Source organism: Coptis chinensis, chromosome 8 (genome assembly GCF_015680905.1).
Source record: "Coptis chinensis isolate HL-2020 chromosome 8, ASM1568090v1, whole genome shotgun sequence".
NCBI lineage: Eukaryota > Viridiplantae > Streptophyta > Magnoliopsida > Ranunculales > Ranunculaceae > Coptis > Coptis chinensis.
Window position 1 is genome coordinate 22,521,587 of NC_141463.1, and position 22,719 is coordinate 22,544,305.

Sequence of the window (22,719 nt, forward strand, 5' to 3'; positions counted from 1 at the left end):
CGATGGTGGAAGGAGCTCGCGGTCCACCGCTTGGATGACGGAGTCGGCTTCGACTGTGCAGTCCTCCGCATTTACTTGTGGCCCATCAGCAGGAATGGCTACTGCGGAGGGAGAGATTTATGTTACTTCATCATCACTATCAAACAACTTCATTTGTGAAAGATCCATGTTCGTGGAGGGAGAATGTGGAGGGGTATATTGGTCTTCCCAGGCAGAGATGGCTCGGTAGGAAGGTAAAGGGTCAGGAGCCAAGGGGGGATGGGGGACACGGGATGCAGGGGTTGTGGAAGAGGGGTAAGAGCCTTGAGTAGGTCGGCCTGCTAAAGTGGGGAGAACAGAACGGTTTTGGGAGGCGATGCTCGGCCCCGTTCTTTGGGAAGGGATGGACGGTAAAAGGGCACAACAAAGCCCAAGAAAGTGTGAAGCAATGGAGACTCAAGCAAAGGGGTGCCCGTGGTAGGGTGAATGTTCAAACGATCAGCTTGTGCAGTACCAAGTTCGCGGAGTCTATCGAAGACCGGACAGATGGAGCCTGCGTATATCCTCGATTTAGAGTTGGGTTGCCAACTTGCAAGGGAATACAAACGGGAGGATATTAGTTAATGAAGTCCAGGCCGAAAGGGGTAGAGGCAACGATGAAAACCACCACTAGATTGAAAAATGAGATGATTAAGTGTCACCTCGGCAGGGAGGTCCGCGGGCAAGAAGTTACCGAAAACGTACAGTGGATAGTGGTGCCACTGTTTATCAGACGTGGTGATGCTGAGTAAGAAAGTTTTCTTTTGGGGACGGACACAAAAGGATTGGTACCCCACACCAACATCCTTGGTACTCTTCTTTATGAAATACTGGGAGATGATGTCGCGACTTGTTAGTTTGGGATCCCCGGTTCTGTTGTAGTAGTTCGCGGCATACATGACTCGCCAGAAATTACCGATGCCTTGGCAGGGAGGGATGTTGAAATGGTTCACACCTCCACATCCAACAAGGTGAGGGGGAGCCACAGCCCGGCAACAATCTGCCCTACGGTCACTACCAAGAACCCAGGCCGCGGAGATACTAAGTGGGGGTAATGGGTGACCGAAGGCACGTGCTCTATCAGAATGTCTGCTAGAATTCCGTAGGCAGCCCTAATTGCACTTAAATTAGGTCTACGATATCTGGATGGCGGCGGTAGTGGGGCAAGGAAGCGGCCCGAGGTGGATGGGGCCGCCATAACAGTCATAGGGGGTGGAGAGGCCACCTCAGTAGACCGAGAAGAAGAGGAGCAATCGGATTGAGAGGAGAGGGGTTTTCAGAGACCATCGCTGACATCAAGGGAAATATGAACATACTTGAGGAGAGAAGAAGACACTAGTTGCAAGATAAAGAGAGAACGAAGATAATGCAAGCAATAAGGTAAGGAGAACAAGGACCAAGAGAAACGAACTCGAACGAAGCCCAACGGTGATGAAATCGGACCGAGCAAATGCCAAAGCGGGAAGAATTGAAGGAAGGAAAAGCAAAGAAAGTTTGGGGAGATGAAGAGAGGTATAGGAGAGAGAAACTGAATGAAGAAAATAAGGGGAGAGAATGGGAGCGGGGGTTTAAATAGTGCGGGGTAAAACGGTAATTACCCAAGCGCGTAAAACGAAGGGACGAGAGAAACCAAAGTAAGATCGACACGTGGAGGTTCGTAACACGAGGAGGTGCAGAAATGGCGCCATGAAATAAGTGTCCCCGCAAAGACACGCAAAACACCGATGAAGGGCCAAACGAGTCAAGATAAAGATAAAGGGAGAAGGTTCTTGACCTCGACTGTCCGATAAAAAGGCGGCATCGGAGAAGGGGCATCTATAGTGGTAGGGTCCTCGACATCTAGGGTCAAAGGTTGAGGGTCGGGCGAAGCTTGATAGTAGTAGTAGGAGTCGAGGAGTAATGGATCTCGGGAAGTGTGGTCCCGGGCAAGATAAGCAGAAGACGCGGGGAGTAGGGTATCGCGACCGCTGAATACAAAGGTACAGTGGAAACCCCACGTGGAAAGCCGAAAAGCGATGGATTGAAGGACGGTGGACGATCGCGATGTAAGAGAGGGAGTATAAAAAGAATAGTGATAGAGAGAGAGAACAAAGGGTGAGCGTGTGCAACAACGTTTGAGACACAACAGGGTATACTATGGAGGATTGGTAATGGTGAATATGTTAATGTATGGATCGCCATTGGATTACAAATAAATCTTTAATCTAACTCAATATTCATCCCTCAACAATACATCCGATGAATCTTAAGGTTGCTGATCTTATAGCTAATAATAATGATAAAGATTGGGATACCCATTTATCGACCACTCTTTTTCCTACTTTTATACACCAAATGTGTTCGTGCTATTCCTATCTCTAAATTTCATAACTTACATGATGATATTAGATGGTCACACCATTCTTCAGGTCATGTTAAATCTACATATCAAATGCTTACCTCTTATAATTTACCTTATACTCCATATTCTACTTTATGGAAGTCCTAACTCAATATTCATCCCCCAACAATACATCTGATGAATCTTAAGGTTGCTGATCTTATAGCTAATAATAATGATAAAGATTGGGATACCCATTTACTGACCACTCTTTTTCCTACTTTTATACACCAACAGGTTCGTGCTATTCCTATCTTTAAATTTCATAACTTACATGATGATATTAGATGGTCACACCATTCTTCTTCAGGTCATGTTAAATCTACATATCAAATGCTTACCTCTTATAATTCCTTTGGTCTCTTATTACTAGTAAACTCTCTACTAGAGATAATCTTAATGTTCAGAAAATTTACGTTTGAAACTGATAAAAGTCAAAATCAATAAGATTGATGGAATTCCAAAGTTTCAGCCATCTTAGAAATTACTTATTTTATATATTTTCATTATTTAGGATTCAAGAGTGTGTTTAGAAGTTTCCAAAGTTGTTTTTGAAGTGTTTTAAGTAGTTTTAAGTCCTTTAAGATAGTAGTATCAATTTAGGGCTTTTCTGGATGTTTCTATTTATGTTTTGGAGTGTTTTGAAGCCTATATATGTGGCTCAGAGTTGCAACACGAAAATTAGCTTATTGATTAACAAAAATTTGTTTAGAGAAGTGTTTTGTCTTATTTATCTCCCATATCTTGGTATTCTATTAGTGGAATCAACAAGTCGTGGATGCCTAACTTTGGATTTTCAAGTAAGTTCTTTGTGAATATCAATTGATTTGAAGGAAGTTCATCGAGTTCCAGGTAACGTTATTTGTGACGTTCAACTAATTCAATTAAAAAATTTAAGTTTCTCCACCACACCCTGTATTAGTTGGTATCAAGAGTCTGCGGTCATTTCTGGTGAGTATGTATTGGTAGTTATCTTTCTATAAATTTTTCTAAGAAAGAAAAAATTAGAAAAAAAAAAAAAAAAAAAAAAAAAAAAAAAAAAAAAAAGGTAATAAAGATCCAATTTATTTTATTGGAGAAAAAGAAGTGGTCTTTCTCAATTGGGATTTACCACTAGTTTATGACGTATATCCTGATGATGAATAAATTCTTGGTTTAAGTTTTGTGGATCCGAGTTTGTCTTATGTGGAGGATAAATCTACTTGTGAAGGTTTTGCGCAGTTGTTTTTCTGTGATAGAAGAGTATTGTTTGACGATTTCGAAGATCCATTCCTAGAGGGCTTTGAAGATGCACTTATGCCAAAGAATCATTACTTTGTTTTAGCGAGAATTTTAATCGTGCAAGTTATGAAAAATAGTTACTTTCGACAAGCTATGGATGTTAGAAAGTATAACGAAAAAATTCGAGGAAGACTACAGTATATCTGTCTATTCTACATCAGTAATTACGCAAGTAAAATTCGAGGACGAATTTTTTCTAAGACCGGGAGAATGATGCAAGTCAAAATCAATAAGGTTGATGGAATTCCAAAGTTTCAAAACCCCATATGTGATCTTAGAAATTACTTATTTTATGTATTTTCGTTATTTAGGATTCTAGAGTGTTTTTAGAAGTTTTCAAAGTTGTTTTGAAGTGTTTTAAGTAGTTTTAAGTCCCTTTAAGGTAGTAGTATCAATTTAGGGCTTTTCTAGATGTTTCTATTTATGTTTTGGAGTGTTTTGAAGCTTAAATATGTGGCTCGAGTTGCAACACGAAAATTAGCTTATTGAGTAATGAAAATTTGTTTAGAGAAGTGTTTTGTCTTGTTTATCTCCCTTATCTTGGTATTCCATCTATTAGTGGAATCAACAAGTCTTGGATGCCTAGCTTTGGATTTTCAAGTAAGTTCTTTGTGAATTTCGGAAGTTCATCAAGTTCTAGGTAACATTATTTGTGACGTTCAACTAATTCAATTGAAAATTTTAAGTTTCTCCACCACGTCCTGTATCAGTTGGTATCAAGAGTGTACGGTCATTTCTGGTGAGTCTGTATTGCTAGTTATCTTTCTATAAATTTTTCTAAGAAACAAAAAATTAGAAAAAAAAAAGGGGTAATAAAGATCCAATTTATTTTATTGGAGAAAAAGAAGTGGTCTTTGTCAATTGGGATTTACCACCAGTTTATGACGTATATCCTGATGATGAATAAATTCTTGGTTTAAGTTTTGTGGATCTGAGTTTGTCTTATGTGGAGAATAAATCTACTTGTGAAGGTTTTGCGCAGTTGTTTTTCTGTGATAGAAGAGTATTGTTTGACGATTTCAAAGATCCATTCCTAGAAGGCTTTGAAGACGCAGTTATGCCAAAGAATCATTGCTTTGTTTTAGCAAGAATTTTAATCGTGAAAGTTATGAAAAATAGTTACTTTTGACAAGCTATGGATGTTAGAAAGTATAACTTAATTTTTTTGAGGAAGACTATAGTATATCCGTCTATTCTACATTAGTAATTGATAAGTAAAATTCGAGGGGCTAATTTTTTCTAAGACCGGGAGAATGATGCAAGTCAAAATCAATAAGGTTGATGGAATTCCAAAGTTTCAGCCCATATGTGATCTTAGAAATTACTTATTTTATGTATTTTCATTATTTAGGATTCTAGAGTGTTTTAAGAAGTTTCCAAAGTTGTTTTTGAAGTGTTTTAAGTCCTTTTAAGGTAGTAGTATCAATTTAGGGCTTTTCTGGATGTTTCTATTTATGTATTGGAGTGTTTTGAAGCTTATATATGTGGCTCAGAGTTGCAACACGAAAATTAGTTTATTGATTAATGAAAATTTGTTTAGAGAAGTGTTTTCTCTTATTTATCTTCCATGTCTTGGTATTCTATTAGTGGAATCAACAAGTCTTGGATGGGCCTTTCGATTTTGAAGTGAGTTCTTTGTGAATTTCAATTGATTCGAAGGAAGTTCATCGAGTTCCAGATAATGTTATTTGTGACATTCAAATGATTCGAATGAAAATTTTAAATTTCTCCACCACGCATTGCATCAGAAAGGATTATGGCTTATGTCACAGTACTGCTAATTAAACATCTTTCCATTTATTTTTCAACTGCTTTAAAGTACATGATATTTGGTATAGATTTCAGGACTATATATGCTAGACTTCAACCTCTTTTGTTCCAATTTCCAGTGGTTTATTGATTTTTTAAACACTTATGATGTATATTACCCTTATTTAGCTAAATTGTTTTACATATACTGTTTGTGGTATTTATGGAAGAGTAGAAATAATGTTATCTTTGCAAGGCAATCCTTTGAACCTGCTAAGGTATTTTGTTCAGCGAATCTCAAGTGTTATAGTTATTTAGAAAATACAATTAATCCAAGACCGAAATCTATTGTGCATAAGATTATGATACCATGGGTGGACCAATCTAGTTTAATATTGATGGTGCTTCTAATCCACATTGTGCATGGATATTTGTTATTGCTAGAAATGAAGAGGGTAAAAGTTTCTTTTTGGAAGAGTCCAATATATTGGTAAAGCTACTAATTCCATGGCTGAAATCTGGGCAAGTAGATAAGCATTGTTGTTGGCGCGCAAATATGGAGTGCAGAAACTTATAGTTGAAAGCGATTCTACTTTGGCTATTAATTTTGTGACAGGAAAATCAAGCTGTGCGTGGTGTTTTGAGAATATGTATCTAGATTCTATTCGTATTCTCTCTTTTCTTTGGTGTGAGGTTTGTATATGTTGGTAGGCAAGCCAATATGATTGCAGATGCTCAGTCTAAGAGAGCTTTTATATTTTGTGTAAATGAGGAACTTCATCAGTTTGATGCTGATCGAGTTAAATTAGATTTTGAATAGTGATGATATATAATGGGGAGCATAGTTACAAATTTGGAATTCGGAATTAATTTGGCAAGGATGAAATCATTAATTCATTAAAAAAATCAGAAAAAATCAGGAAAGCCATAAATAATTAAAACATAAAATAGTATGCAGTGTGTGATTGTACATCATGTATGTCAGGGTTACTTCAAGCATATATCAAATTCAAAATTTACAAATATCTCTATTAGTAGAGTATACTATAATTAACATGGACATTTAAATTGAACCAACCTTTTTTCTACCATCAAATACCCTTGATAAAATATTTAAATCAATTATTCAATGCCTTTAAAAAGGACTACTTTGTCATTTCAAAATTTAATACCTTTTATACCCTTAAGATTACATAGTCACTTAAGGATATATGTGTAAATTCAGGTTGGAAATCAAATATACGCCCTTATTCCCTTATTCAATTGTTCGCGGCTTACCTTCAGTAATTGCCCAAGTAAATACCTTTTATTCCGAAATTAAATTAAAGAAACCAACCGGTTCTTTTCTTCTTCTCTTCTTCTTCTCTCTCCCAAATCTCCATAATTTGCTCTCCCTTAAACTGAAAGCCACAAAAAATTGATCTTATTCCTCTATTCTCGCCTGCTTAAGAACCAAAAGAGTTACTGTCTATGTTCCTATTGTGCAGTCTATTGGTTTTCTGGGGCCGGAATTTGCGCTTTTTGGTTTAATTGGAGCAAAAACTCCAACTATTGCATCTGCTTGGCTTGCTGTAGCTATTGGCTTGAAGTCTTTCAACCACTCTGGCTTCCTTGTGAATTTTTAGGTTTGTGGTATACTGGAATTTAAAGAACCGACTTGGAACATAGTGTTTGGGTTCTGTAAAGCAGGGAGGATGTACGTCTTACCATTATTATTGGCGATTTCATTATTGAAAACTCTGTTTCATACCTAATTACTATATTCTCTCATCTTCTCTTGATTTTATGATTTTTTTGTCACAGAGAATAAGGATATGAAGCTTTCAAGATCGATATAAGGGATTTTAATGGAATATCCCTGTTTTTGTCTCTTTTCTTTGGAAAGTCAGAAGTAACAGGTTAGTTTATCTCATTATCTTCTTCTCCATCCTTTTTTAACTATTAATTTTCCATGTACTCCGCTATTTCGTGAACACCAACTGAATTCTCATACCAAGCATAAAAAAAATCTGTAGCTTAATTTCATATTTGGAATAGTATATTCTTTTGGGGTTATTGATTGCATAGATACAAGAAGCTCCTATGCACCGTGGATCTCACAAAGGACTTCTTTTTCAGCTACTCATACCATGTTATGCGTAGCCTTTAAAAGAATTTATGTGAAGGCGTGACAGGGCAACTTCTCTATGAGAAAATGTTTGTGTGTAATGAGTATTTGACAAGAGGTATCAGGCATAACCTAAAGAATACTCTCACGGACGATTTACGGTACATGGCTTCTTTAAGCAGGTAAGTCTTGGAAGAATAAAAGATAAGGATTAATGAGTAAATTAAGAAGAATTTTATTTTAGAAGCTACGAGGTAGGATTATCGAGTTATGAGACATATCCCTAGCTAAAAGGGTTGGCAAACTTCATTGCATGTTTGCAATCATGTGCATTGGTTAAAGTCCGGCTTATTTGTTTAAAAGGAAGCTTCGCGGTCATATCAACATATCCGGCTAAATAGACTTTTTATCGTGGTAAATAAGCTCATTGGTTTGTTCGATTCGATTTGCACGAGGCACCTTTATTCTATGGATGTCTCTATCTATTCTTTGCTTGAGCTTGAAAAGTGTAACTTTTAACTGACTTCGTTGTTGAATCCATAGTACAAAATATCGCGATATATCGCGATATATATCGAGATTTCAGAGAAGGGCGTAAATATCACGATACTAATTTGGATATATACCAGTGCAAATATCGACGATATATGTTGATATATCACGATATTTCGACGATATGTTTTGTTCACGATATTGTCGGAGATAATTGGAGATAATTGGAGCTGGTGATTGCAAACTGACGAAGGAAAATCAGAAAAGGCTACTCCTACAATCCTACCCTCTCCCACGCGAGTGACTCTATCCTCTCCCACGCGAAATGAACATGGCTATAAAAGCTCATTCTTCTCCACTCTCGGTCTCTCACACACCTCCCAAACTTAACAAGTGAGTTTTTTCCTCCACAAATACTTTCACATTTAATTGTATTGTTTTTTATGCTCTGTCATATGTTTGTTTGTTCTTGGGCACAAAACTTTTCTTTCCCACTTTCTGGAATTTTGGCACTCATATCTGGTAAAACAATGCATATTCGTATTGTATTTTTTTTTTCCAATACTAGTTCTTTATATAATGGAATTGAACATGTTCTCTATTTTCAGCTATTTATGGGTTTAGAGTTAGATCATTTAGATCAGTTTTTGATTTCAAGGGCTTTAGAGTACCATTTGGTTTGATGTATAGTCAGTGATTTCATGTTAATTACGAAGTCCTTTTACTTATACGTACTCAATCCTAATCAGTTAATGGGATCATATTCTTGTGAACTGAAATTTATTGGTTTTACCCAGTCTAGGCAGTTGTGAAAGTTTAAACCTCCAATTTTCCATAATCATTATGTCGTATTGTTGTCCTAAGTATATTTCTACTCTACTAATTATTGATTACAATATCATCCTAGGCCCTAGTGGTATATGTTTTTGACATCCATTGCATGACCCTTTAGGCCATCTCCATTCCATGTAAGACTTGACAATGTCTGAAGTACTTTGATGCGCTCTAATCCTTTTCATTGTCTTCTTTGACTTGTGTATTTCAATTGATCACCATGAACAAGGTATTTGTCATCTTAACTTTCTTGCTATAACCATAACTATTTGCAACCTTTATGTCATTTGGGGCTTCCAACTAGCATTAGGGTGTACTCTCGCAGTGCCCGCTATTATTGACCTTCACTGAAAAATGCTCAATTGATGTCAATTAATTTTCCTGTACATCGTCTCCTTACGCGCTCATCGTAACTATTTTTGCATCCTTTCACTACAGTTGATAATCTCAACTGTTCTTATGCGATGTTATAATGGTCATACCTTTTCTTTGTCCACTTACTCAAATGAGTATAATATAACTCATATAACCTACATTCCAACTTCTAAAGAACATAAACCATATGTTAGTCCCAGGCTCCCAGCACAGTTTTGCGCCGCCATGTTTTGTATTTAATCATCATTGCTTCTTAAGTCTGTTCATATATTTGTAGCTTTTAAGAGTAATAAATCAAACGTATAGGTGTTTCTGTGGCTTGTCAAAAATAGACAAAACCCCTACACTGGAATCGGTTGAAGAATGCCATATGTCTTGCCATACGGAATTAAGGCGCAAGTTTTTCCTACTAGCTAGAATGCGGCGTGTGAGACATGTTTGCGAGGGAAAACTGGCGATTTTCTTCTAGGAAGGGGTTTCTGTAATCTTTATCAGTTAGAAAGTAGTTCCATCCTATTATATATCTCAGCGAAGAAGCACTCAGCTAGAAGTGGTATTTCTGAATTCTGACCTTCCGTTTTATGTACTAGCTTTAGATCTTTACAGTTGTGGCCGATTGACCTCTATTTTAACTGTAGTTTTCGTAGGGGCATTTATGATGGAATATAGGTATGACACTGACGATGTTTGTAAGAGAGGGGTTTTCATGGTAGGACTATTTCAATATATGTTACCGGCAAGTGTAATCTAGTCATTTGAAGATTTCATCATTCCTGATATGTTTTGTCAAAGACAGTGATGGAATATTAGAAAGAGCCGTAGTGGTGGAAGAAATTTTGTCTTTATATAATATTTCTCCATTTTTTGTGTTTGGTCAAGACTGTAACATAAAAAAATGCAAGTGTGATATTCTATATTTTCCTCTCCTCATTTCTATCTATATAGGCAATGTCTTATCCGCAATACCTCGGAAGATATACTCATTACTTCATTAGTGCTCACAGAATAGTTGCTCTTATGGTCATATAGTTTTTTCCTTCTTCACAACTTTTTCTCTCTCTAAAATTGATATCTTTGATGAGTTCATTGAGGGAAGATGATCAGAACAAATCTGTAACAGGTTATCCAAAGTTTATAATTGATTTTGTCGACTAAAGACTGGTGGTTTAGGAAGAAAAGTAGTTCTAAGTATCAGTCTGCTTGTCTATCAATCATTCTTCCAATTTGAGAAGTGGAGTAGGCAACTCCATGCATCAGGGTCAGGACAATCTAGTGTGTTAGTGTGTACATCACTAAGATTTAGCAAAAAAAAAAACAAGAACCTTTCGTCAAGCGAAAAAACAAAATGGAAATCCAATAGCAGTCAAGGATTTCGATCTAGGAGATGATTCTCGACCTTGAGGAAATGATTAGTATTTAAGCGTAATATGCTTGTTACTTGAAACAAACAACATATAACTACTCTAAAGTCTAGACTCAAATCTTGGGAGGTTTTAGTTGGGGGATGTTTGCTATGTGGTTTTTTATGTTAAAGGGCCTTTGTTTGGAGTTTGGACCTTGAATAGTTCAATTAATCACCTAAGATTAAATTATTACGAATTATGGAAAGAAGCTTTGTTTCTCTACTTTTGGCGGATGCACATAATTTCTTCGCTTAATATTATGCATGTTTTTCTTTTTCTTTTCCCTATCCGTTAACGAAAGTATTGTATATCGGATTTTGTAAAGGATGGTGGGCGAACCGGTGACGGGGGGGAGGAGAGGAAAAGGATGGTAAAGAACGTAGTGATGCGGGGGCATCTAGTTCAGGAAAGCGCCCCGCAAGTGAAGTGGAATTTGTGAGGTCGTCGAAGCGACTGGGGGGACGGGGAGTTGTCGGGGATTATGATTTCGCTTCGTGAACCGCATGAGAGGAGGGCTGGTACTCTTGGGCCTGCTCCTCCGGGGAATAGGAGGGAGGGTCTCTTTGATTTGGAGGAGGTGGAGTTTGTTCTGGAAGTTCAGTGGCGAAGGCGGAGTGCGGGTGCCTCGAGGAGAGGGCGGCCAAGGGTGGTAAAGGTGCGCATCTTGTCTTTGCAAACCACCGAATTTTAACCGGGGAAAAAGCGGGAGAAACGTCAAAATTTGGGACTGAACTTGATGATGCCCGTCTTGGAAGTGGATCCGGAGCCGCGGGTTTTGGAATGGACAACTGGCTTTGGAAAGGGGAAGGCTGCCGCTTTTACCAAGGGAGGCAGAAAGAAGCGTAACACCACCGATCTCTAGTGATTAACCGGATCGCCCGCCCTGGTCTACGTTGATGGCGGTCCGGGGACGAGTGCTCTGTGAAGAAAACGGATCAGAAGCTTCAAGGTGGCCCCGATCGCGGTGTCTGGGCGTTCAGATCTTGGATGGGGACGGGGAGGAGATGGACACCAAGAGCTTAAGGCGAGAATCTAAGAGCGATGGATCCGGCTCAATGCTTGGTAAGCTTTGATGTTCGTGAGGTGTTGATTTATTTTTTGATGAAGCGATCTGAACTTAGATGTTATGTGTCATTATACATTTGTTGGCCGGGATATCAAAAGTTGAAGCGGATAGCAATGAGATCGGCTGAGTTGGAGAGTGGCGAAATTTGGAGAAGGTGAAGGACGAGTTGGCGAATCTCCAGGGCTATCCGGGGAGATGGAGAAGAGGGAGCGGAGGAACATCGAAGAAGAGTAATGATGAGGCGTTGGAGAGGATGACATTGGCGATTGCAAACGCCAATTTGAAGGAAGGCTGCTCTTTGTAACTAAGTATGCCAAGAAATGCAAGGCCGTTGCCAAGGAAGCACAGGGATGCATACAACGCCTTTCGACAAATATGAGGACCTAGAAAGCGACCTACCCTTCTATTAAAGTGGAATCGAGAGCGAGCCCTAGGTACACTAGAGGAGGAAGTACTCGAAGGAATCTTTGGCGATGTTAGTCCACCCGGCATTGTCATTCTGGATATATGTATCGATCCACGAGTGTGTGTAGAAGTGACTATAAATTAAGGGTGGCTAAGGATATTTGTGCGCAATGTTATAAATAAAATATGATGATATAGTTAAGTTCTGAATGTCTTAAGTGTTAGTTATATTAAGCTTGATTGAATTGTGATTTGCAAGAGGGTAGACCCTACTAACTCTTTGTGCAGGGCGCGTGTCTACCCTATGAAAAACTAACTTGGGTAAAGGTAAAAGAAAAGTTAAATATAGTTATTTTGTATAATCGCGTATATGATACTTTGATTATTTTGTTAAGGGTAATAAGGAACTACGATGCCTATGAGGGAGGAACTACCTGCCTTATTTCTAAACCACTCACACCAGCTTTATGCTTACCCCCTCATAATATGTTTTTTGCATGGGGGTGCGTTCTGTGTTGGAACGCAGATGGAGAACAGCAGTGGGAGACCTAATCGCGGCTAGAAGGTATTATATTTGATCAATTTTATTTGTTTTATGATGAAGTTGTATCATATTTGAGCTCTTTTGTTTTGGAAGATGGGTTTTGATGTATAAGTAGTGTGGAGGATGTGATGTATATTGTTGAGGTTGTTATGATAACGTAGAGATGTATGTATGTTAGTTTGTATTGTATAAGACCTATATTAGGGTTTCTGGGATTTGTTTGTATATAAATTGTTTTCTTTTGATTTGAGGGTTGGTTACTTGACTTAAGCGGCACTAGTCGAGATGGTTAAGTAGCCGGTTCTCTAATCAATTATATCTTTAGTAGTTGGGTGTAGTTTTATTGGATTTTCAAGTTATGACCGATTTAAGTTTATGAAATGTTGAAAATCTGAGAGGAAATTCTGCCTAAATTTTTGTAGGATTTTTTTTGATTCGAGGATTGGTTACTTGACTTAACGGCACTAGTCGAGATGGTTAAGTAGCGGTTCTGCGAATCGATATTTCTTTAGTAGTTGGGTGTAGTTTTATTGGATTTGAAGGTTATGACAGGATTTAAATTTATGAAATGTCGAAAATACAGAGGAAATTCTGCCGAAATTTTTGTAGGATTTTTCTGTCTCTGTGTAGTTTAGGTTTTGCTTAGTTGGTCTATATCACGTCCTGAGTTTTGTAATAATTAAAGATGCCACGTGTCTTTGGTATTCAGTGACTATTTTATTGTTATCTTCGTTCTCTTATCTCTTATCTCTCTGGAAATGCTAGGGCTAGTTGTTCTTGTGTGCGCGCATCTGTGCTGAAGATTCATACGTGAAGTAATTAATCATCATAAGAAAAGATGATGAAATCGGTCTCAGCAGAAAACGTCTCTGAAATCAATGAGAGTTATATTGATAAAAACATGGAAATAATGATGGTCAATGGTCCGAACGAGACGATGGGTAAGGTTCTAGAGTTCTTGCAAGAGGCAAAGGATCATGATCATAGAAAAGGAGAGGATCTTCTTGATTCAGTGTTGTTTGTTGGGAAGTACTTGGCGGAATCACCCTTTGCCTGCATGCTAAAGGCTCTGGATCTTCTCGAGTACCTTCTTTCCATCAAGGGTGAGGACGAACCAAGACCATTCTATTATGTTTTATTTATGCTTCCCCTATTGTCCCAAATAACAAACTCCATTGAAGGATGTAAAATCCTGGCTTCAACCAAAGCGGCTACAATATGTTGTAGATTGCACGATCAAGATGATGGATGCGGTTTATGGCAGTGATGGGGAGGATACTAGTGGGAGCATAGTTTTGGCAAGTGATGTAATTGAACACGTCATATTGACAACTGATGAAGTGGATTGGAGTTGTGTTGGTCGTCTCCTGAAGACGTTAGAGTGTTGGATAGACTCTATAGGCGAGGCATCTATGGACATCAGGGTTACAGGCCTTCACGCTCTCATCATGGATTCAATCACAAATGAAGATCTAATAGATCGCTATATGATTGAGCGCTTTCGGTGCAAGTGCAACAAGTATTGTAATATGTAGAAAAAAAATTCAAGATTCATTGTTAAAGAATGAAAAGTCAATGTAATATGTAGGAATTCTGAGGTGTATTTTTGAGTATTAGAGAGTAATTTATATTAAAAGTATGACTGTGAGGGAATAATATATTTATATATATTATGCACGTGTCCAACACGAATCAGAAAAACTCATGGAAGATCGTTATAACATGACACCTTGTCTAGAATGAGGTGATAACCTCCAGGACTCATGATAGATCGTTACAACATAACACCTCGTCCAGAACGAGGTGACAACCTGGCACATGCACTAATGGGCGAAGAACGCTCAACGTAGGCTGTGTTAGTTAAAGTCGTAGTATCGATCGGCTTTATAAATATTTGTCTAAAAGCTCATTTATTCTCATCAAGACAGGGGACTTGGTGATAGAGGAAAGGGGAACAATGTCTGACTTGATTCAAGTTCATCACAAAATCTTGATATGTAGGTAGCTCGTCCCAAAGTGAGCTCAGTCAAAACTCGACCCATCACAATCTTCTCCATTATTCACACTTGTAAGGACTTATCAAATTCAACATTTATAATGACCACATTCAAAGAAAATATAGATATTTGTCGATATTTGTCGATATTTGTGGATATTTATCGATATTTGTCGATATATCACGATATATCTACGATATTTGCAGTCAGAAATACCCACACATAGTTTGTGGATATTTGTCGATATTTATCGATATATCTCGATATATCCACGATATTTGCAGATGCCCCAATGTAATATATCCCCACCGCGAGGGGGATATATCCACGATACATATCCATAAATCAGAAGTCGATATTTTGTCATATCCCGATATTTTGTACTATGGTTGAATCCACTTGCAGCCCAAACTTTCGATATCTGGGAGAGACTTCACACTGATGCAAATCACTAGGCGCTCACGTCATTATGAGGGCACAAGGTTTGGCAATCTTACGACTTGTAAAATGATATTAGCCGCATTTTTTTTTATGCGGGCACCAGAGGTTAGGGTTCGCCTCGACGGCGCCATTAACTCTAACGTCAAGAACGGATCCTTTTTTCTATTCAGTGACGAGCAACTCTTTCTTTCTTTTTAAGGGTGTGACTCATCAGTATACCTTGCCTGTCTCTAAGAGGCCTCCCTATCCCTAACCCAGGGAGTGGGTTGAAAGGACGACAACATTCAATCCTGCAGGAAACTTGCACGTGTGGCTCAGAGCGTTTTATGAGGCTCGCTCGGACTACGCTAAGAATGAATCTTTTGTACCATTCATATGATCATTGTTATAGTCGGCATAACAGCCAACTATAGCTGTAACTGGAACAACAATCAGTTATTCAGTTGATTATTAGCTGATGAGACTTGGTGGGTATATATATTCAAAGATGAAATGGAGCATGATGATAACGAGTGTGTGGGAATCCGAAAAGCCATTTACCTCGTGATTTGAGTCCCAATGCTGGAGAGAAGTGTGAGGCAATTACTCTTAACACTTAGTCTTCATTGCATTGAGAATGTACCTAGACTCCTAGAGAGTAGAGACGACGTCGTCGATCTTAGGCCCAAATTAGGATTTTCGGTTCTTCCAATGAATACCGTGTGTCTCCCTTGCTATAATGAGAACTTACCAATGGACAAGGAAAAGTTAATTGATTTTTAGATAAATAACCAAGTTCGATTGCGGTTGTGATAGGCTTTTCATCTTATGGTCATAAACAAATCAATTTTATTTGCATTTAATAAGTTCCACTTGCCGGTCCTTGCCGTTCTATGTTCTTGCTCTTACGCGATCTATTTTTTGTTTCAACTTTAATTTTGCAAATCATCCGAACCTAGAGTAAAACCATGCTCTGTTTAGGCCTCTAAAGTGACATTGCATTTTGATCGGCTTTCGGTGAAGTGATTGTACATGGGTCATGGGGACCTTATACATTTGATAACAATACAAGAAGTTATTGCAGTACACTTTGCTGGTGTTTCAATGTTAGATGGTAATGACATCGCAGAGCAGTCATAGTGGCAATAAATTAAACGTTATGTTTTTCTCATTTTGAATCTTCATCTAGGAGTCTATCTGATCTGCCGTAGGAGAATTCAATTGGTGATTAGATTGTTCAGTAAGTAGATTCCTAGAATATTGCTTAAGTTGAGTCCTGCATGGATTGGCTATCTGCATATTTGGCTCCTACATGGTCAAACACAATTTGATCTTAGGTCCACAACCATTCAATTCGTGCTCTCCCGTGACTACATGCTATGCTTCTCACCATTGATAAAAAGGAAAATGATAGTCCCCGCAACGTCTTTATGTTAGTAACAAGCTTAACAGATTCAATGGCGTCAAGGTTGCAACTTCGTTAATATAGTTGTTAGACTACCTCCGATTCCCCGAATGTCAGAACTAAATGATACGAAAGAACAATAAAAGAAGAGTATTAACAATTGTAGATGCACCTTACATAACTTGAGCAACAGATTCAGCAACCCATGTAGCATCACCAAAGCAATTTTTTTTTTTCTGATTTATTTTAGAGCTTTTAGTCTTAATTTGTTTCCTATGCTGTTTAATCAAATTATTCATAGGGTCATTGATTAGTTGTTTGGCCTTTTTTCCCTGGATAGTTTGGAGGCTATGATTTCACGTGACATCTACTTATTTTTGATTGAATCGATGGATTTATGTCGATTTTTCATGGGTTTCTAGGACCGAGGTGACATTGATCTTTGAGCAATGTCGTAAGTTACATTTCTTTTTATTTAGTTTGTTTCATCCCTGTTGTATCTAACTTGAATTTTTGTGCATTAATTTAAATGAACAACAATAAGAACCAATAAGAACATATGCTCAAACAAATGCGACTACCATTATGAACTTTCAAACATCTGATTTCTCGAACGGATATGGTCACTTTTACGATGGATGTAATAGCATTACAACTGGATAACATAAACAAAGCAATTGACTTTAAGTTAGCAATATAACCCGAAAGAAGCCAAGAATCTTGAAAGGGATTCAAAAATCTGCTAAACATACAATATCATCATGTTGTATGTTTAGCAAGATGCACTCTTTTTCTCGAGGTAATATTTACTTAACACTTGAAGTTTTTGTCTTTTTAATAACCACATTTCTTCCTATATGTTCACTGCAAAAACTAGAAGAATTTGTATCGCAAAGCTTTGGTTATGATACAAAATAGTGTTTGAAGGGTCGTGTTGTTGTCTTGGTTTAGGGTCTCACTCACGATGCAACATCCGGAGGTGATATACTAATTAGGAATCAATATAATTAAATGCCTCAACATTAATTGGAACTCAAATTAATATACATAGTTAAAAGCATATTGATATAGCTTCCTATAGCTTAGACGGTGGAAACAAGACGCATGAAAGGATGGAAAAGAGAGGCTAGAGAGGACATCTGAAGCTATTATTTTCTTCACTTCTTCTCGCTTGCTTTATCCCCAAATCTCCCTACTTTATTTTGGTACCGGACATCATTTCTAATATCACTGTCTCTCCAAATCTCACTCCCTCTCCCTCAAGAAGAAAAAAACTATCTACTTGAACTTTCTCACTATCTTGATTTCAAGAACTTGGTAAGTTTAACAGTGATGCGCCTCTTTTTTTTATTTATTTTCTATGATTTTCTTGAATGGATTTGTCGTTATTGTTCAATTCTATACATGTTTTGTTGTTGTTCCTCGATGTTACAATGGGTTTGTGTATTTCATTTGTTGGTTTTTTTTTTTTTAGTTTTGTCATTTAAATTATTGGGGGTGCTCTAAATTGGTTTCTCGGATCGGTTGAACAGAATCGGTTTAGTTTTGTTTGTCTCGAAAATGACTTCTTCTTGGGACCGTTGGTAGAAAGCAAGATCTAAACTAGATACACTGAATCTACCGTTCACTCTGACCCATTTCAGGTCTCAACAACAACTACACATGAAAAAGATTTCAAGACTTTTCGATGGGTTATAATCATGGGACCGTTCTTGATTTGAAATTCAACTCTCATAATTCACTTTCGGGGAATGGGTTCATAATGTTCCTAGCTCGGTAAATAACCATTCATTCTTTTTTGATAGTTAAAGTAAATTTTGGGTTGAAAGACAGTGGCTCTTGTGATTTTTATAGGAGGTAATGGAAATATGAAACCACAGAGTCGTTCAAAGCTTATTCTCTTTTCGGGGAAATGATTATCTAGGCTTGAGTTCTCATCCAACGGCGTAGTAGGTGGCTCTTGAGGTATGCTTTTCTTTGTAAATAATTTTTTATGTCATTTGTTTAGACATTGTTAACCTTTGTATTCAAGCAGCACTACAACATGGGATGGGTCCAAAAGGTTACGCATTGATATGTGGATATATGAGACTACCATAGACTGCTAGAATCTTGCTTAGCTGATTTAAAAGAAAAAGGGGTACTTCTTTGTTAATAAGTTTATTGACATTATCTTTTAAGTGGTTTAGTCATTGATAAACAAGAGGTAGAATACTTCAATTTAAGGGACATTCTTTAAGGGTGTTTTTTTTGTCTTAAACTTTCTATCCTTAGCAAAAATCATACATACAAATGCATTTTTCTCTCTTATTAAGTTTGTGAACGAATAGACAAGTTTTGTGGTCTTAAAGATCTATAAGGCCATCTCTGTGGAGACTATTTTCTCCCTAAGCCTTTTAGTCCCATGCGGATGCTCATTTGGAGCTTTGTAGCTATGTTTTATTGTCTTTCAATCACATATGAGATCAATGTCGTTCCTGCGATTTAGAAATCTATGAATGTATCCCTATGTTTGTATTACCTTTTTTAAAATCCTCAATTTGTTCTATACTTCTTTACTTCATTGTCTATGTACTCACAATCTCACATGCCGCTACTAACATGAAAACATGCATGTCATTGAACTTCTTCATATTTGAGTTAGGTATTATTTGAATTCTAAATATCTACTTATGATAGCAGTGCCTACAGCCCAAAGTTCATATTGTAATAATGTGCTTCTATTGAATTAAATATTTGTATGACAACTTGACCTTATGTGAGCCTGGTTGGTGCGTTTTAGGTTTGAGGTCATAGCACTACACTCAACATTACGTTTTAAACCCTCAAGCAAAAAAAAAAAAAAAAAACTTATAACAAGTTTTATTAGTATGGAATCACGCCGGAGGGAATGGCCGGATGCAATGGCCTACGAAGAAAACCTACACATCATTTGCACATTTAGTTGTTCACATTATTTACATGGTATTAGAATTAGCCTTAGTTTATCATTGGTGTGTTGATTGAAGTTGCTTTTAGCCTTTAATTCACATCACATATGTTTATGTAGGATATAGAATCAAGAAGTATATTACTGACACTAGACCAAAGTTCTTCCTCTGTGGACATATATTTGCAGCAATGGAAATTTATGTAAAAATGACTCATGACATACTAATGATATCAAATCGGAAGTATATTAGAGTACAAGACACAAAGACACAAAGTTGTTCACTGTTAGTATGTTTAAATGCTCCTAAGTTGCCTAAGATGGGAGAGAACATTTTCAATGCATGAATTTGGAACTTTTTAAGTCTCGCAACACGATCTTACCTTACTTTTCTTTGGCTGCATAGCGACCTCATTTACATGAAAGCTTTTAGTACAATTGCTACTAATTGGCATACATGCTTCCCTTTTTAGTGCATCAACAACGTAATTTGGCGATCTATAGGTTATTTGTATCTTTCACCATTTGATCGATGACTTTAATTTGCTTTCTTACAAATATGAATGATATTTGTGTAAGGCGTATTGCATTAGATCATGTATGGCTTTCTATAGGGTCCTTTGCCTTATTATTCACATTACTCGGACTTTGCAATTATATTCTCCCTCTCTTTTGTTTTTCTCCTTAAACAAGTCTTTGCTCCGCAATTTGGACTGTATGGATCTCAGTATGTATTTGCAACACCCTATAGGGTGACCTGGGACTATTACTTTTCTGCTAGGGAGCATACATTGGAGATTGAGTCATGGGAAGAGCCTGCAAAATTGGAATATGTATGTTCTTCACCTTCTCTGTTGCTTTGCAGCATATAAATATCATTATGTCTGACAGAGAGGATAGTTTTGGTTCTTTTTCATCAGGTAAAGCAGCATGGAATATTTGTGTTTCTTATGCCATCAGGGATGCTTGGAACCTTGATGTCTCTGATCGATGTTTTACCTTTCTTTTCAAACTCTGGTTGCATAACTGGAACATAGCCTTTTTACAGAAGCACATGGGAGCATCATTTGAAAAACTTGCTAAGCCTTGGATTACAATGATCAATCCAGACAATGTCCATTCCGGTGATTTCCTGGCAGTCTCAAAGATTCGTGGTCGATGGGGTGGATTTGAGACATTAGATAAATGTGTGGCGGGGCTTTTCTTTGGTCCTGCTGCAAATCTGTTTAAAGGATGATATGGGAAATCTCTGGGTTGGTGAATCAGGACATGAAAATGAGAAGGTATGTTAATAGCATCTTGTGGGATGCTCATCCTTAGAATTCCTCAGAATTAGAAGAGTTAGGATTGTAAAATTATCTACTCCTTAGTGATTTCGTACTGCATAGTTGCATTAAGATGATACTTCTATAACGAGGCTATTTGAGATTTTTTACTTTCAAAATGAAAAAGAAGTAAACAGTTCTATATGTTTCACTAAACTTTTTTTTTATATCCTTATGATTTTTTGTCTTTAATGTATAGAAGCATATAAATCATTATAAGTAGAAGTGTGCTTTGGTTATTTTGAGGGGACGAGGAGATCATAGTGGTAATTCCGTGGGAGGAGTGGTGGGAACTAGCATTGAAGGATAACTCTAATCCCAGGTAGCATTGCTCCCGTTACACCACGACTTGCGTGCAAAGTTTAACGCATGCTGCAGCATGGGCTTATGCTTTCCGGAGCATGACGGGAAAACCTTATGGCTACCATAACATGATATTCAGTTGGATTGATACTATAAGCGATAAAGCTGTCCACCTCCTACGGACTCTCACTTGGTAAGTTGCTATCTGATCTTAGATGTGTCAAGTTTCTCTAGAGGATTTTTGTGTTTATATATGATTCATGAGCTACTATATGGATTTTATACCCTTTTAGGTGTTTTTCAGTTCTTCACCTGTTTAACATATTTTATATTGTGGAGAACATGTATATCAATGACTTAAGGGAAGTTTTAATCTCCATCTATTCAAGCCGGTGTTCCTTTCCTTGGTCATGTGGAACAACTGAACCGATTATGTTGTACTATATGCAGTGATATGTCATACAACAACCTCTGATTTTAAATCCTATAAGGCCATCTTTATGGAGACTATTTTCTCCCTAAGCCTTTCAGTCCCATGCGGATGCTCATTTGGAGTTTTGTAGCTATGTTTTATTGTCTTTCAATCACATATGAGATCAATGCATGTCATTCCTACGATTTAGAAATCTATGAATGTATCCCTCTGTTTGTATTACCTTTTTTAAAATCCTCAATTTGTTATTTACTTCTTTACTTCATTGTCTATGTACTCAACAATCTCACATGCCGCTACTAACATGAAAACATGCATGTCATTGAACTTCTTCATATTTGATTTAGGTATTATTTGAATTCTAAATATCTACTTATGACAACAGGTGCCTACGATCCAAAGTTCATATTGTAATAATGTGCTTCTATTGAATTAAATATTCGCATGACAACCAGCCTTATGACAGAGCCTGGTTGATGTAGTTTTGGGTTTGAGGTCATAGCACTACACTCAACATTACGTTTTTAAACCCTCAAGCAAAAGAAAAAAGAAAAAAAAGCTTATAACAAGTTTTATTAGTCTAGAATCACGTCCGGAGGATGAGGCGGATGCAATGGCCTTCTGAAGAAAACCTACATGTCATTTGCACATTTAGTTGTTCACATTATTTACATGGTAGTCTAACTAGCACATATACTTGCAGGTGGTGAATAAGAACAACCAAACAAAGGGACCAACAAAGAGAAGAGAATGCACCAATAGGTTATGGAGTGACGTTGGACTGGCGACACATATGTATGTTTTTATAGTGTGAAGCTCCCCAATTAGGAAAGAAGAAGGTGGAAATCGAGCAATACATCTCTGAGTGTGTACACTACTGTTCCATTTGGGACTGCAGGTTCATCTAATGGACTTAGCACAAGTGCTATTTTATTAGACCACCAAATGTTCCTGCAACTTCATCACATGACAATTGACAAAGGAAGGACTTCATCTGTTTACTTTTTGAGCATGCTCTTTGTTTTGTATTCGTTGTTGTAAAATGATTGGAGAAAACATGGACGAACAAATATTTTGCTTTAAAATGGTGATTGTTTTTGTTCTATTTTACCATGTTTGGTTATAAAATTGGCAAAAGCGCATATGCGTAGTGTTTATGCTTTTCGATCTTTCTCAATGGCTCCCAATTGGCTTACAAACAATCAAGTTTCTTAAAGACTCATTCTATTTGCACCCAAAGGGCGTGCTATACA

At 37.4% G+C, this 22,719-nt stretch overlaps 1 long non-coding RNA gene and 1 pseudogene across 1 annotated transcript; both read left to right on the forward strand.

The window, feature by feature from the left end:
• Nucleotides 1-8,090: 8,090 nt before the first annotated feature.
• LOC147480547 (uncharacterized) lies at nt 8,091-10,199 on the forward strand. Its single transcript, XR_015206258.1, has 2 exons — nt 8,091-8,420; nt 9,543-10,199. It is a non-coding gene; the product is annotated as an uncharacterized LOC147480547 (long non-coding RNA).
• Nucleotides 10,200-19,964: 9,765 nt separating this feature from the next.
• Nucleotides 19,965-22,507, forward strand: LOC147480548 (uncharacterized; annotated as a pseudogene).
• The last annotated feature ends 212 nt before the right edge of the window (nt 22,508-22,719 follow it).